The sequence below is a fragment of the Delphinapterus leucas genome, unplaced genomic scaffold (assembly GCF_059928025.1).
Source record: "Delphinapterus leucas isolate spDelLeu-1000000601 "Yukka" unplaced genomic scaffold, BTC_Dleu_Yukka2 spDelLeu_asBTCV2_sq25, whole genome shotgun sequence".
NCBI lineage: Eukaryota > Metazoa > Chordata > Mammalia > Artiodactyla > Monodontidae > Delphinapterus > Delphinapterus leucas.
In genome coordinates, this window is record NW_028322234.1 from 13331648 (window position 1) to 13345821 (window position 14174).

Below are 14174 nucleotides of genomic sequence, written 5' to 3' on the forward strand. Positions count from 1 at the left end.
GGTGGTGATGGTCAAGGGACTCTGTGAATATAGTAAACACCACGGAATGGTACACTTTCAATGGGTGATGTTGGCGAAGATAATCAATATTAAGATTAGAAAGGAGTTTGGGGACTTCCCTGGTGGCACAGTGGTTAAGAGTCCACCTGCCAATGCAGGGGACATGGGTTCAATCCCACATGCCACATGCCACGGAGCAACTAAGCCCGTGCCCCACAACTACTGCTCTCTAGAGTCCGCGAGCCACAACTACTGAGGCCCGCGCGCCCTAGAGCCCGTGCTCCTCAACAAGAGAAGCCACCGCAATGAGAAGCCCGTGCACCACAATGAAGAGTAGCCCCCGCTCGCCACAACTAGAGGAAGCCCGCACGCAGCAACGAAGACCCAACGCAGCCAAAAAAACCCAAATTAATTAATTAATTTTTTAAAAAAGAAAAGAATAGAAAGTTTTATTTGAGCCAAACTGAGGACTAGCCCAGAAGCCCACTTCCCAGATTACTCTGAGAAACTGCTCCAGAGAAGCAGGGTTTTCAGGGCAGTTTTATATCTTGTCAGAACAAAGAATATTAAACAAGTCAGGGAAACTTTTCTTCAAGGTTTCAGAAAAACAGACCAGCATGTACACAAAAAGTCAGTATGACCTTGGCACCTGGAAGGGAGTCTTATCATCAAAGGAGGACCAGCCCTGGCATCCCAGGAAGAGGGGCTTTAATCTTTATTTTTAACATGGACATTCTTTACTTCTGGTCAATGTGCCCTTTTCTTTAATAATTAAAGCAGACTGCAGTGCATGTTTGATAGGCCACAAACAGGCTATTTTAGGTAGCATCAAATTCAAGTTAACTCATGTATAAGCCAGAATGGCTTCCCTATATCTCAATATGTAAAAATTTCTTTTATCATGCAATGTATGGAACATGAATTTTCCCCAATATTACATTGAGAATAATCTCAATAGAACTGTTATTAACGACCACAATAAAGCAATGCTCTGGTTTTGGAAGAAAAGAGGGAGCCCCAGGTAACCACGCAGGCAGGAAGCAAAGCAAAACCCAACTAGAAGTAGTTTCTTTTTCTCCTGGGTTAGCGCGGCCCACCCGGAACAGGGGTGTGGGGATCGGGGTGGTGGGGTGGGGAGCGTCGGGGAAGGGGAAGGGGGTTCTGCAGAGAGCTCGCAGCTGATTGCTTTTAACCTTTTTATTGTCCGCATCCTTAGCTATGGACCACCCTGAGTATTTATGACACTCTGTACCGCTTTCTCATCTCTCGCGCTCCACCAGGAGGCCCTGGCAGGGAGTGGGGCACGCCACCCACTCCCTGGGTCTGGCCGGGTGGGTGGGGCTTAGCACAGGGGGCGGGGCCTGATGAAAGGCACTGGGCGCCGGGGCGGGACTTTCTCTTTGGGGCTTAGGCCAGGGCAGGGCTTACGGGCCCCGCCCCGCCCCTCCACAGCCGCGGAGACTCGGCGGCCCGGCTCGCGGTCCTGTGCCGGTGGCAGTGGCTGCTCCCGGGGTGGGTAAGGCTGGGCCAGGACGCGGCTCCGCGTGGCTGAGGGCGTGGGGACGCGGCGTGGCGGGCCGGGGCCAGCCTCCCCGCTGCGGCCCACTGCCCCTGCCTGCCCCGCCAGCGGTCAGCGGCCAAGACGTGGCGTTACGAAACCCTGGCTGAGGTGCCCCGTGAGCGAGCCCACCTCCCTGCACCTCACAGTTTGTCCCACTGGCAGCCTTAACGGGGAGGAAGGGGTGAGAGGAACCAGCACGCGCGCGGGGCAGACAGGGATTGTGCGCTCTTGGACCCGGCTCAGAACCCAGGTGTCCCGGCAGTGGACGGGATGCTTAGGGACTAAAGGCTCTGGGTTGAAACCCAGAGTTCGGAGGACCGCAGTTGCTTCACGGTCAGGGCTAAATTGCGAGAGTGGAAGCCTCCATTCCTACAGCTGCTGGAGGCATTAAGGGTAAACTGCTTCCAGCAAGGGGACTCTGTTCTCCGCACGTGTGAACCGGGCACAGAGGACAGAAGCTTCCTCCCGGTCAGCAGCTCAGAGAATGGGGCCGTTGTGCGTGGCCTCCAGCCTGCTGCTGAGCTAGACGCAGGGGCTGACCACACCCCAAGGACTGCAGGGCAGGCTGCAGTGCCCCCGGGGTGGGGGAGGGGTGGGCAAGGGCACAGCTCAGCTCAGGGTGCCTCTAGTGGGTGCACACAGATGGCTGTACTGCAGACTGGGGCAGCCAGTGGGCTTGGTGAGGGGAAATTCCAACTACTGCCTTTGGAGTGAGCTCCTCTGTGGGCTTGGTGAGGGGAAATTCCAACTACTGCCTTTGGAGTGAGCTCCTCTGGGGCGGACTCAATACCGGCTCCCTCTCATTTCTCTGCTGGAGGAAATTCCCAGGCGCTCAACGGTTGACCCACTTTTACAGAGAAGGAGACCGAGGGTCAGAGAGGCCAAGTCGGACTTCCCTGGCGGTCCAGTGGTTAAGACTCCACACTTCCAATGCAGGGGGTGTGGGTTCGATCCCTGGTCAGGGAACTAAGATCCCACATGCCGCGCGGCACATCCAAAATGAAATAAAATAGAGAGGCCAAGTCATTCCCCCTTCTAACTTTTTATTCTTGGCCAGGAAAATCCAACTTTTATTTCTTAAATATTGTGAAGGAAAGGGGGACAGTCCCCTAATGGCGGAAGGCCATTGAGCAGAGCTCATCAGAAAGGATGCTGAGGAAGCACCACCAGCTGAAGTAGGGGTCCTCCTGCAGTTGCTTTTGCATCAGACCCCCACCCCCCCCCACCCCAGTGCTGCCTACCACCCTCCTGAACCTACGGTGCCTGCAGGGCCCAGCTCGGGTGGCCTCTGAGAGAAGCAGCTGGAAACCCACCCCCCAACAACTCTACATAGTTGTGCATCTTATGGGGAGCATATCAGACCCTGGGTGCCCTGTCTTCCAGGCCTGGACATACCCAGCTCCCTTTCACTCTGGTCCTGATGCAGAGTGGTTACCAGGCAACTGGAGGAAGGAGGGAAAATTGGTGTTTTTTGGTTTTTGTTTTTTTTTTAAGGATGCCTTGCAAGCCTCTGGCCTGACTTTCAGGGACTTGGTTTCTAGACTGGCCCTGTGGGAACCATTTCACTGTGTTCCCGATGTGGATGGCCCAGCTGCCTCCTGAAAGGCCGGCCTTGAGGGGCTTCCCTCCCCAGATTGACCAGCTGCCTCTGTGTTCCAGGGGACCTGGGTGGGGAACTTGGGCTACCAGCACTGGTCGTGGCCTTGGCCTCGGTCCTTGTGCTTCTTCTGCTCCTACTGGACATGTGGGGGCTGAACCAGCTGGGGCCGGGGCAGGGGCAAGGGTGACACGGGGGGCAAGGGTGGTGAGCCCTGAGGAGAGGGTCCCATAGGGTTGTGAGTCCCTCTTTGAAGCTACTGAGCTCCACTCACACCCTCCACACAGGTTTTCTGGGCACCTCTTACATACCAGCCACGTGCTAAGTCCTGGGGTGACTGCAGTGAGCAAGGAGATGTGTCCCAGGCATGGAAGTTGATGGTGATGTCACTGATCCTCACCAGATACCTGTTTGGGGCCATTTGTTATCTCATTCATTCAACAGACATGTAGCGCGTGCCTGCTGTATGCCAGGTACTGGGCTGGGTACCAGGGTAAGCAGTGCAGAACACAGATAGCAAATAGCGAAGCAAGGCGTGACAGGGAGATGCCGGGGATGGGTTGGGCTCCTCTGAAGAAAGTGACTTGAAGTGACAGCAAACCCTATGGGATTCATATCTATCCCCACTTGACACGGAAAAAAACAATCAGCTGAAGTCCAGAGAGGTTAATTTACCTAAGTAAGCGGGGGGTCAGATTCCAAGTCCAGGTCAGACTCCATTCCACATATACTGCTTGGGTGCTGCATTAAGTGTGTCTTTTTGGGTTTGTTTTCAATGATGTATTTTATTTAACCCTATCCAAGATAACATCATTTTAACATATAATCAAATCAAAATGATTTATGAGATATTTTCCCTTTTAAGTCTTCAAAACATGGCTTACTGTACATTTCCAGTACGTTTCAAGTGCTAAATAGCCACACGTGGCTGGTGTCTATCTTATTGGAGAATGCATCTCCAGCCACAGGTTAGAGTCAATTCGAAATTTTACATTGTTTCTTTTTCCTTTTATTTATTTATTTTTCTGTGAAAATTTTTATCAATAAGGATAATTAACAATACCAAAACAATACAAATCACCTCAAAATATAAATTGGTGAAACAGTGGTAATACACACAATGTAACATTATATAGCTATCTAAAAGCTGTCAAAAACTAAGATGGAAAAATGCTCATTAAACATTAATACAGATCATTAACAAATAGGTACAACAGAATCTCATATTTATTTCTTAAAGTCTAAATGCATAAAAATATGAAAATGTTTGCAGTAGTTATTACCACTAAGTGTTAAGATGAATGCTCTGAAATCTTCTCGGTGTTTTCCTGTATTCTCCCAGGTTTCCTTACAATAAACATGTGTTACTTTTGCAATCAGAAAAAAAGGGAGGGAGAGGTTTGGGAGTAAATTTGACAAATCATTTTTTTGCAGTACTGATTCCCTAGCAAAGTATTCTCCCCCAAGACTGCCACCCTCAAACCTTAGTAACTCAGCTACTAATTCAAATCACTATAGAAGTGGTGCTGTTATGAAGACTGGTATTTTTGATGAGTTTTTTTCTACTTCAGCGTTAAATTCTTTAGCAGATGACACATTAGACTTCCCTCATTTTGATGAGTATCTGTTTGAGAACTGTTGAATGCTTGTTAACTCTTTTTAGTTTAATATTTATTGTTACTCTTGGAAAAATTTACTATGTTTTTAGGTAGTGTTTATACACTGGCCTCGTCATGAACAATATGTAAGCGACTGAAGGTTTTACCTTTGGTTATGCCCACAAAGCATTTGATCTGTTTCACAAACTGAAATGATGAAGAATTGGTTCTCCTTGTTGGCTTCATTTTGTGTTTGTAGGAGAATGAGGATTTCAAAATGTTAAAAATGAAAAGTAGTTTATAGTTTCTGGCAGTTTGTACAGCTGGGTACATTAAAGTTCTACATTTTAAATTTGAGTTACCTTGGTTCAGGAAAAACACTAGTTGATACAAACTTAAGTCACTGTCTATGATACGTGAACACGTGAATGTTTTGCTAATGGTTCTGTGGTCCTCCCATAAGAGCCTAAGCCTGTCTCTTCTACCAGTAGAGTGGTGTAGAATGTAAGCTTCCCCTCATACAATTTGTCTCCTCTTTCTCTCTTTACAAAAGATGGCAGGAAACTTGTTACTAGAACTTAATATAATGTAAAGTGATCAAGAAATTGATCTGTAACAGGAAAAAGTAACCTATTTTTGTGTTGATGGGCCTAGAGTTTACGTTATAAGTATCATCTTTCTCTCCCAAGACATTTATTTCTGTAACCAAAGTGAGACACCATCTAACAGTTATATTTTGGGAGAAATAGCCAGTGCATGTAAGGCTTGCATATGTTGGATTCTACTATAAATGAAACATTAATTCATTTAAACCTCACCGTTCTTACGAGCAAGGTACTCTTATCACTTTTAACAGATAAGGAAACAGCACAGAACGAGTAAGTTGTAGAGCTGGGATTGAGTCGAGTGCTTGAACTTACTATATTTTCTACCTCTAGCTTCATTTCCTTTTATTTTTTATTAAGACATTTTTGTTTAAAGCAGTTTAATTTTCCCAGCAAAACTGAAGGGAAGGTGCAGAGATTTACCATATACCCCCTGCTCCCACACATGCATTGCCCTTCCCCATTATCGACATGCCGCACCTCAGAGGTATGCTTGTTACCATTAATGAACTGACACATGATTATCGTCCAAAGCCCATAGTTTGCATTCGGGTTCACTCCTGCTGTTGTATATTCTACGGGTTTGGACAAATGTATAATGACATGTACCCACCATTATTGTGTCATACAGAGTATTTCACTGCTTTAAGAATCCTCTGTGCTCCCAGCATGTGTTTTTTATTCTGATGTTTTGACAGCCGGGGCCTTACTGATCGTGGAAGTACTATCCCTCCCAGGGCTAGCAGATTCCCAAAGATAGTAAATGACTTCCTTATAAGGGCACCTTTCATATGCAAACCAGACAATCCAGAGCTCATACCCTAACCCCCTCGTCTATCAGGCGTCTATCCTCCAGCCCTGATCACCCCAGGGCCAGGTGCCAGACAACTAGGGACAGTCTCTGTACCCCAGAGCCTGCTGGAATTATTCAAACTAGCCAGTCCTAAGCCTGCTTACCCTGCCTCACTCAATCCTTCCCACAGAAACCACAATAAAGCCTCTTGCCCACATTTCCCCCTCGCTCCCTCTGCCTCCTGACTGGCCCTGGTGCCTCCCCATGTGCCCCTGCATGGTACAGTGTGCGCCCCCTCCTTCTGGGCTCTGTGAGTAACAGAGTGCCTTTTCAGTGGCAATCGTCTCCTGATCTGTTGGCCTCACCATACCTGAATAATTATAAAGCCTACAGTTTAAAACAGGTGTCAAGGGGGACTCCCCTGGTGGTCCAGTGGTTAAGACTCTGTGCTTCCAATGCAGGGGGCGTGGGTTCGATCCCTGATTGGGAACTAAGATCCCACATGTGAAAAAAAAAAAAAAAGATCCCACATGTGATGCGGCACAGCCAAAAACTAAAATAAGTAAAATAAAAAGAAATACAACAGGTGTCAAGTGATATGCAGAGAGTTGGAGACAGAGGGCAGGTAACAGATGCATCACTCCCCACATGGGGCTCACAGCTAGTGGGGGAGATGTTCGTGGGATGCTGCAAGGCTACATGGTCAGCATTCTAGAAAAACATTCACAGGCAGGCTGTAGGGGTTCAGAGGGCACCCTATCAGGTCTCCAGGGGGAATAACTTGAATGGAGACCTAAAGACAAGCAGGTGTTAGCGGCCAGATGGAGCAGGACACCAGAGAGACCTGCCACGTTCAGGATGGCTGGGGACTGGAGGTGCGGGGGCGGGGGGGGGGGGGAGGATAGTGGAAGATGAGGTGGGAGGCGATAGGCTATTCAGGGCCTCATGTGCTGAGCTAAGAAGGGCCACCTTCATCCAGAGGGCGCTGGGGAGCTGCTGAGGGATTTAGCCAGAGGGAGGGTTGTGGTCAGGCCTGTGTCACAGCTCTGCCAAGGTCACGTGGAAGATGCACTGGAGGGGCATCAGCTCAGGCACAAGAAGACTCAACAGTCACCAGGCTGTCTTCCCATGAGGGCTGTGGGGAAGCCTCTTTCCCAATCCTTCTCATGCCCTACCTTAGCAAGAAGTAACTCAGGAAATATTTACCGAGGTCTACTCTGTGCCAGGTTGGGCAGTTAGAGCAGTGACAAGACAGACTGGTGCCTACTGTCGTGGAGATTTTTCATTTTTGTTTTTCTAACAAAGGGGTTGCCATAGCATGTGAGGAATGCTAACATGATGCAAAACAGGGACCCAGAAGAGAGAAAAAAAACCAAATAAAGTCAGAAACAGAAGTGGGGACATTACTGAGCTTTAGAAATAAATAAAAAAGGATTATAAGAGAATACTATGAACAACGGTACACCAACACATTAGATAGCCTCAGTGAAACTGGCAAACCGCTAAAAACAAACTACCAAAACTGACTCAGGAAGAAATAGAAAATCTGAAAAGACCTATAACAAGTAAGAAGATTGAGTCAGTAGTCAAAAACCTCCCAACAAAGAAAAATCCAGGACCAGATGGCTTCACTGGTTCATTCTACCAAACATTTAAGGAAGAATTAACACCAATCCTTCTCAAACTCTTCCCAGGAAAAAGAGGAGGGAACATTTCCTAACTCATTCATTCTCTGAGGTCAGCATTACCCTAATACGAAAGCCAGACAAAGTCATCACAAGAAAACTACAGACCAATAATCCTAATGAACATAGATGCAAAAATCCTCAACAAAAATACTAGCAAACCAAATTCAGGAGAATATTAAAAGGATTATACACTTGACTAAGTAGATTTATCACAGGAATGCAAGGGTGGTTCAATAAATGAAAATCCGTCAATTAATACACCACATTAATAAGACGAAGGAAAAATGATCCCCTCAATTGTTGTAGAAAAGTATTTGACAAAATCTAACACCCTTTTATGTTAAAAAAAATTCAACAAACTAGGAATAGAAGGAGATTCAATGCAATCCCTATCGGAATATCAATGACCATTTTTGTTTTTTACAAGAATGGAAAAGCGGATCCTAAAATTCATATGGACTTGCAGGGGACCCTCAATAGCCAAGAAAATGGAAGCCTAGAACCACCAGTGCTACTGACCTGTGGGTCTGGATACTTTTGTGTTATGTTTTGTGTTGTGCTGTCAAGGGCCGTCCTGTGCATTATAGGATATTGAACAGCATCCCTGGCCACCACCCACTAGATGCCGCGAAGCGTTGTTTCCTGGTTGTGACAACCCAAAGTGCCCCTAGACAAAAGTCCCTGTCTCCCCTGCCCCCTGCTGAGAACAACTGCCCTAGTGAGAAATCGGGCGACCCAAGTTTCACTTCTGTCTCACGTGCCGTGTTGCTGAGTGTGTATGTGTGTTTTAAATGCCACGCTATTTGGCCGTTAATAGTGAATACTGCAACCACAACTGTAAATCTGCCTGCTGCATGTCAAGTCCTGTGCTGATGAGTTCTATATCCACTGCCAGGTCCTGTACCGATGAGTTTTATCTACAACCCATTTTGTGTCCGTCATCTCTGTGACAAGAGCATTTTCCCAAGGTTCTGTCCCTGGTCCTTTTTTGGGAGGGCTGAGGCTGCACAAACCCTGCTTTGGTATTTTAGCTGTTGACGAAAGAGCTTGAGGTGCCTCGTAGACTATATGTCTGTTTGGCTGTGAACTTCTGCCAAGTCAAGACGTATGGCTATAAAAATGAGATGTTTTCTCCTAGGGATGAGGGGAAAAGAACTGGTCCAGGACGTGTTGGAGAATGTGGGAAGCCTTTCAAAGTCAACTACGTGAAGCAAGGATTAGGGCTTTTCGGTCTTTACGTGCATAACTTTTTTTTTTTTAATTTGGGCAGAAAAAGTGATCGTTTTGTCTGTTTCTCCATCTCAGCGTTCTAAGCCTGAGAAGGTCTGTCTGGTCCACCCAAGCCCTGATTCCTGGTATTCTCTTACAGTCACGGAGGGCAGAAGTCCTAAAATCAAGGTGTCGGCAGGGCTCGTTCCTTCTGGAGGCTCTAGGGGAGAATGGGCTTCCTTGCCTTTTCCAGTTTCCAGCAACCGCCTGCATCCCCTGGCTCCTGGCCCCTTCCTCCATCTTGAAAGCCAGCACTATAGCATCTTCAAATCTCTCTCTGACCTCTGCTTCTGTTATCACGTCTCCTTCTCAGACCCAGACCCTCCTGCCTCCCTGTCATAAGGACCACCATGATTGACGCTGGGGCCGCTGGATAATCCAGGATCATCTCCCATCTCCAGGTGTGATTAACTTAATCACACCTGCAAAGTCCCTTTTGCTGTGTAAGGTCACATATTCCCAGGTTCTGGGGGTCAGGACACAGACATCTTGCGGGAAGGGCATTATTTGGCCTACCACAGCACCCATGGGGGTCAACCTCCTAAGGGGGGCGGGGAACACTCCTGGGGGCAAGTGATATGTAGACTCAGTTCTGGAAGATGGCAGGTAGGGAGGGGGATGGGGGGCAGAGAGTTCCAGGTAGAGGGACTAGGGCACATAAAACAGCAGGCTCCCTGAATACCTGACCTGGCTGTGACCTGAGGGCCCTTAACATCAGCATAGGAACCTGGAGAGAGGAGTCCGGAGAGATATTTGGCTGTCACAGTTGGGGTGGGGAGGTGGGGGGCCAGAGATGCTGCTACACATCCTGCAATGCACGGGGTTCTGTCTCCACCAGGAAGAATCCTCTGGCCCTAACAGCAGGAAGCTCTACTGCGGCCGCTTTCTGGCCCTGTCTCTCCAAACCCAGAGGGGCTTCTCCCCTTCTCTCCGCATGGAGGGTTTCTGCTCAGCAACCTGTGGCCCATCTACCCCTACCCCACCTTTCTGGGGAAAAGCTGTTTCTACTTCCTCCTGACCCTTGGCCCACCCCAGAACGGAAGCCTGTGTGTGGGCTGAAGGCTCCTACCTCTGGAATGTGGGGCCCTGGGAGGGAGACAGAGCTGAGTAATAGCGCTTTCTCCCTGCGCCCTGCTCCGCAGCCCCACCCCGGGCCTGACCCACTCTGACCTCTGGGTCCCTGCAGCACCGGGAAGGGAAGGGAGTCAGACGGTGTGCTAAGGACGCTGCATCTGTCATTGGACGGGGAACAATCTAGTTCACCCACAGGACACTAGACAGCAGGTGACAGGGCTCGTGACGGGAGGAGGGGTGAGATGGTGCGGGTGTTCCCCCCTCCAGCTCCTTGTTGCCGCCACCCTGCAGGGCTCAGGTCGGTGACGTCCCTCAAATACGGGCCCCTTGAGTCCGACGGGTCTTCCTTGGGTCTGGGCAGGAGTGGGTGTCCATCTCACCCACTGAGGAGGGGACCCCTGTTGGGGTGGGGGGGACGGAGCGGGGTGGGCTCTGCCGCGACATGGTGAAACCGGGCTAGTGTCTTACTGCCGTTGGCCCTTGAGAGCAAGTTGGCTTCTGGTTCATTAGGTCAGCAGACCTTTGACACCTACTGGGTGCCAGGCTCCGTGCTGGCCGCTGGGGGTGATAAGGCCAGCAGTTCCCTCAAAGAGCCCGCAGAGGCTGGGGAGGGCAGGGCTCTCACTCTGCTGACCGCTTAACCGAGAGCCAAACCCTGTGCCGGCGCCCCATCTCCCAAGGTGGCGTGGGAACAGAGGGGCTGCATTTCTGGGGGGAGGGACGAGGGGGTGGGAGGAAGGCGCGGGGTGGGAGGAAGGAGGGCTGCGGTGATCTGGGTAGAGGAAGCCCCGGTGCAACTGCGCAATGGCCCCGGGAAAAGGGGGAGGCGAGCATGTATTCAGTGGGACTTCCCTGGGGTGAGCCCAGGAAAACCGCTGCTCCTGGAGGGGAGGGCTGGTCTGGGGTGACGGCCCACCTCTCCCATCACCACTGGCTCCTGCCCCTGCTGTGGCCAGCCTCTGGGCATTTCCACGTGGCCCCTGGCTGTGTCAGAGCCCCTAAGGTATGGCTCCCCGTCCACCCACTGGAGCCCCAGGGCTGCTCCATCCACCAGAGAATGCGGTACCCAAACCCCAGAATCCCCTTGGCCTATGGAAGCCTGGGCAGTGCCTGTGTGTGATGAGGGCCACCTGAGCTCCCCCGCCCACACCCAGTGGGCTGTGGCAGAATTACATGCTCCCCCAGTGTTATGAGCTGGATTGTCCCCCTCCCCCAAATTCATATGTTGAAGCCTGAGCCCCCAGGACGTCAGAATATGACTGTCTTTGCATTTAGGGTCTTTTTTTTTTTTTAATAAATGTATTTATTTATTTATTATTTTTGGCTGTGCTGGGTCTTTGTTGCTGTGCGCGGGCTTCTCATTGCGGTGGCTTCTCTTGGTGCAGAGTACAGGCTCTAGGCGCACAGGCTTCAGTAGTTGTAGCTCGTGGGCTCTAGAGCACAGGCTCAGTAGTTGTGGCTCATGGGCTTAGTTGTTCCGCGGCATGTGGGATCTTCCCGGACCAGGGCTCGAACCTGTGTCCCCTGCATTGGCAGGCAGATTCTTAACCACTGCGCCACCAGGGAAGTCCCTGCATCTAGGGTCTTTAAAGAGGTCTTAGAGTTAAAAATGAGTACAGGGTGGACCCTAATCCAATATGCAGTCATATGTGTGTCCTTATAAAATGGGGAAATTAGGACACAGACAGATGCACAGAGGGAAGACCACGTGAGGACACAGGGAGAAGACGGCTGTCTGCAAGCCAAGGAGAAAGACTTCCGAATGAAACCAACCTCGACCCTGGACTTCTCGCCTCCAGAACTGTGAGGAAATGTGTTTCTGTTGTTTAAGCCCCCAGCCTGTGCTTTCTTTTGACAGCCCTAGTGAACTCACACACCCAGGATGCACCTGAGTAAGGTGGCAGCCCATTGGGTGCCTAGGGATGTGTGTGGGGAGGACAAAGATGAAGATGGACCCTTTCTCCATGGCCTTGGTTTCCTCCTCCTCCCGTGTGAACCTGAAGCCATCACTTTAATTGCACCACTGAGGATGCCCGCTTCCCTTCACCCTCGAGCATCTTAAGCCGCTGGGCCCTGGCTGGGTGGAGGAGTGGAAATAACACCCCACAGATGCTACCACGAAACCACGACCCTCCACCCCAGCTGGGTTCTCCTTCCCCAGAGTGGTCCATGAAAACCATCCCCCCGGGCCCTCCCCTCTCCCCAGCTCCCACGCCCACCCCCGAGTTATCTGCGTCCTGCTCAGTCCTTCCTCCTGCCCATCCAACAGTACCCAACTCACAGGTTTATGGTGAGGATTAAACTGCGTCCCCATAGTGCTCAGCCCACGCCTGAGAGGCACTCTTACTCCACGTGGTTGCGGGGCTCCTGCCCATCATTTCTAGAGGACGCGCGATTCCCCAAGCCAGCTGCGTCACTGTGCGTCTAGATCACTGCCAACCTTTTACTTGTTGAAAGGAGTTCCCCGGTAGCCTAGTGGTTAGGACTCTGGGCTTTCACTGCCATGGCCTGGGTTCAACCCCTACTCATTAAAGGTTGTAAGAATAGCCCTTCCACTGGGGGCTCAGGACACTTTTCAGTGGTTTAACCAAAGGGTGAGACTATGACCCCTGTAAGATGCTAGGTAAGTATCTTCCAAAGGTTTTGGAATTTTCTGATTATCATGGCCACCACCCTGAGGAAAGCCAGTGTCCGGGTCCCGGCAGCCCTGGAATGATCTTCTTAACCAGCCCGCACCCGAGGGCCACTCTGAGGTTTGTTGACTCCCCCCCACCCCCGCCGTGAACTGTCTGTTTCTGATCTTTGCTCCTTTGGTTCTTATCAATTTGCGTGAGCTTTTAACAGCTGATAACACACCTGGCTTTTCCTCCGGCGCAACTTGCTCTTAACTACGCGAGATCAGAGGTTAGCACTCGTGAAGCACTCCGAGTCATGCCACCGGCTGTGCTTTTGGACCTTTCGTCTGGGGAGCTGGGTGGTTTGAGGGTTTCCTGCTACATGGAATGTGGGAGTTGCCAGGGTGGGGCAGAGGTCCCGTAATGGGAACACCCACCCTTGGTTGCACTTGCCCGGCACGTCGGGACAGGTGGGAGGCACCCTGGCAAATCCACAGGCCCCTGGCCTGCTTCCCATGGGAGGCTGGACAAGGAACAGGGCTGGAGAATGGTCACAGCCAGGTGAGCCAACGACTGATAGGCACGCAGCCTCCATCTCATTTACAAAGAAAAGATTTGGGAAAACAGCCTGGCAGTTCCTCAAAAAGTTAAAGTTATTTTGTCATCCAGACACTCCACTTCTAGGTATCTACCCAAGAGAAATGAAAACACATGTTCATACAAACACTTGCCCATAAACGTTCACAGCAGCATGATTCACTAAAGCCAAAAGGTGGAAACAGCCCAGAAAACGTCCATTGATGGATGAATGGATCAACAAAATGTGGTCCATCCACACAGTGGAACACTACACAGTCCTAAAAATGAAGGAGGTACTAAATCACACTACAGCACAGATGAACCTCGAAGACATGATGCTCAGGGAAAGAAGCCAGGCACAATAGGCCACATATTGTATGATTCCATTTATATGAGGTGATCAGAACAGGCAAATCCATGGAGTCAGAAAGTAGATTAATCGTGGCCGGGGGCTAGGGGAGGGACTGCTAATGGGCATGGGGTTCCTTCTTGGAGTGATGAAAATGTGCTGGAATGAGATAGTGTGAATATACTAGAAACCACTGAATTTCTGCTTAATTTTTTATTTTTTTTATTTTTTAAGAAGCACTGCAAAAAGCCCAGCAGAGACATGTAAAACATTTAGAGACAGAGCAAGAAGGAGAACCTGTATGGCATGAAAAAGGACAGTTGGGTTTTTTAAAAAAACCCAGAAATCTTAAAAATGGAAAAAAAAGAAAAAAAGTCACACAGCGGTTACTACCTGCTCACTGGCAGAAATGAGGAGGGTGACATGATGGTGGAAGTGAAAGTGAT

The 14174-nt window shown here is 49.9% G+C and overlaps 1 pseudogene; it reads right to left on the minus strand.

Moving 5' to 3' along the window:
• Positions 1–1342: 1342 nt before the first annotated feature.
• LOC149744083 (uncharacterized) lies at positions 1343–3579 on the minus strand (annotated as a pseudogene).
• Positions 3580–14174: the final 10595 nt, after the last annotated feature.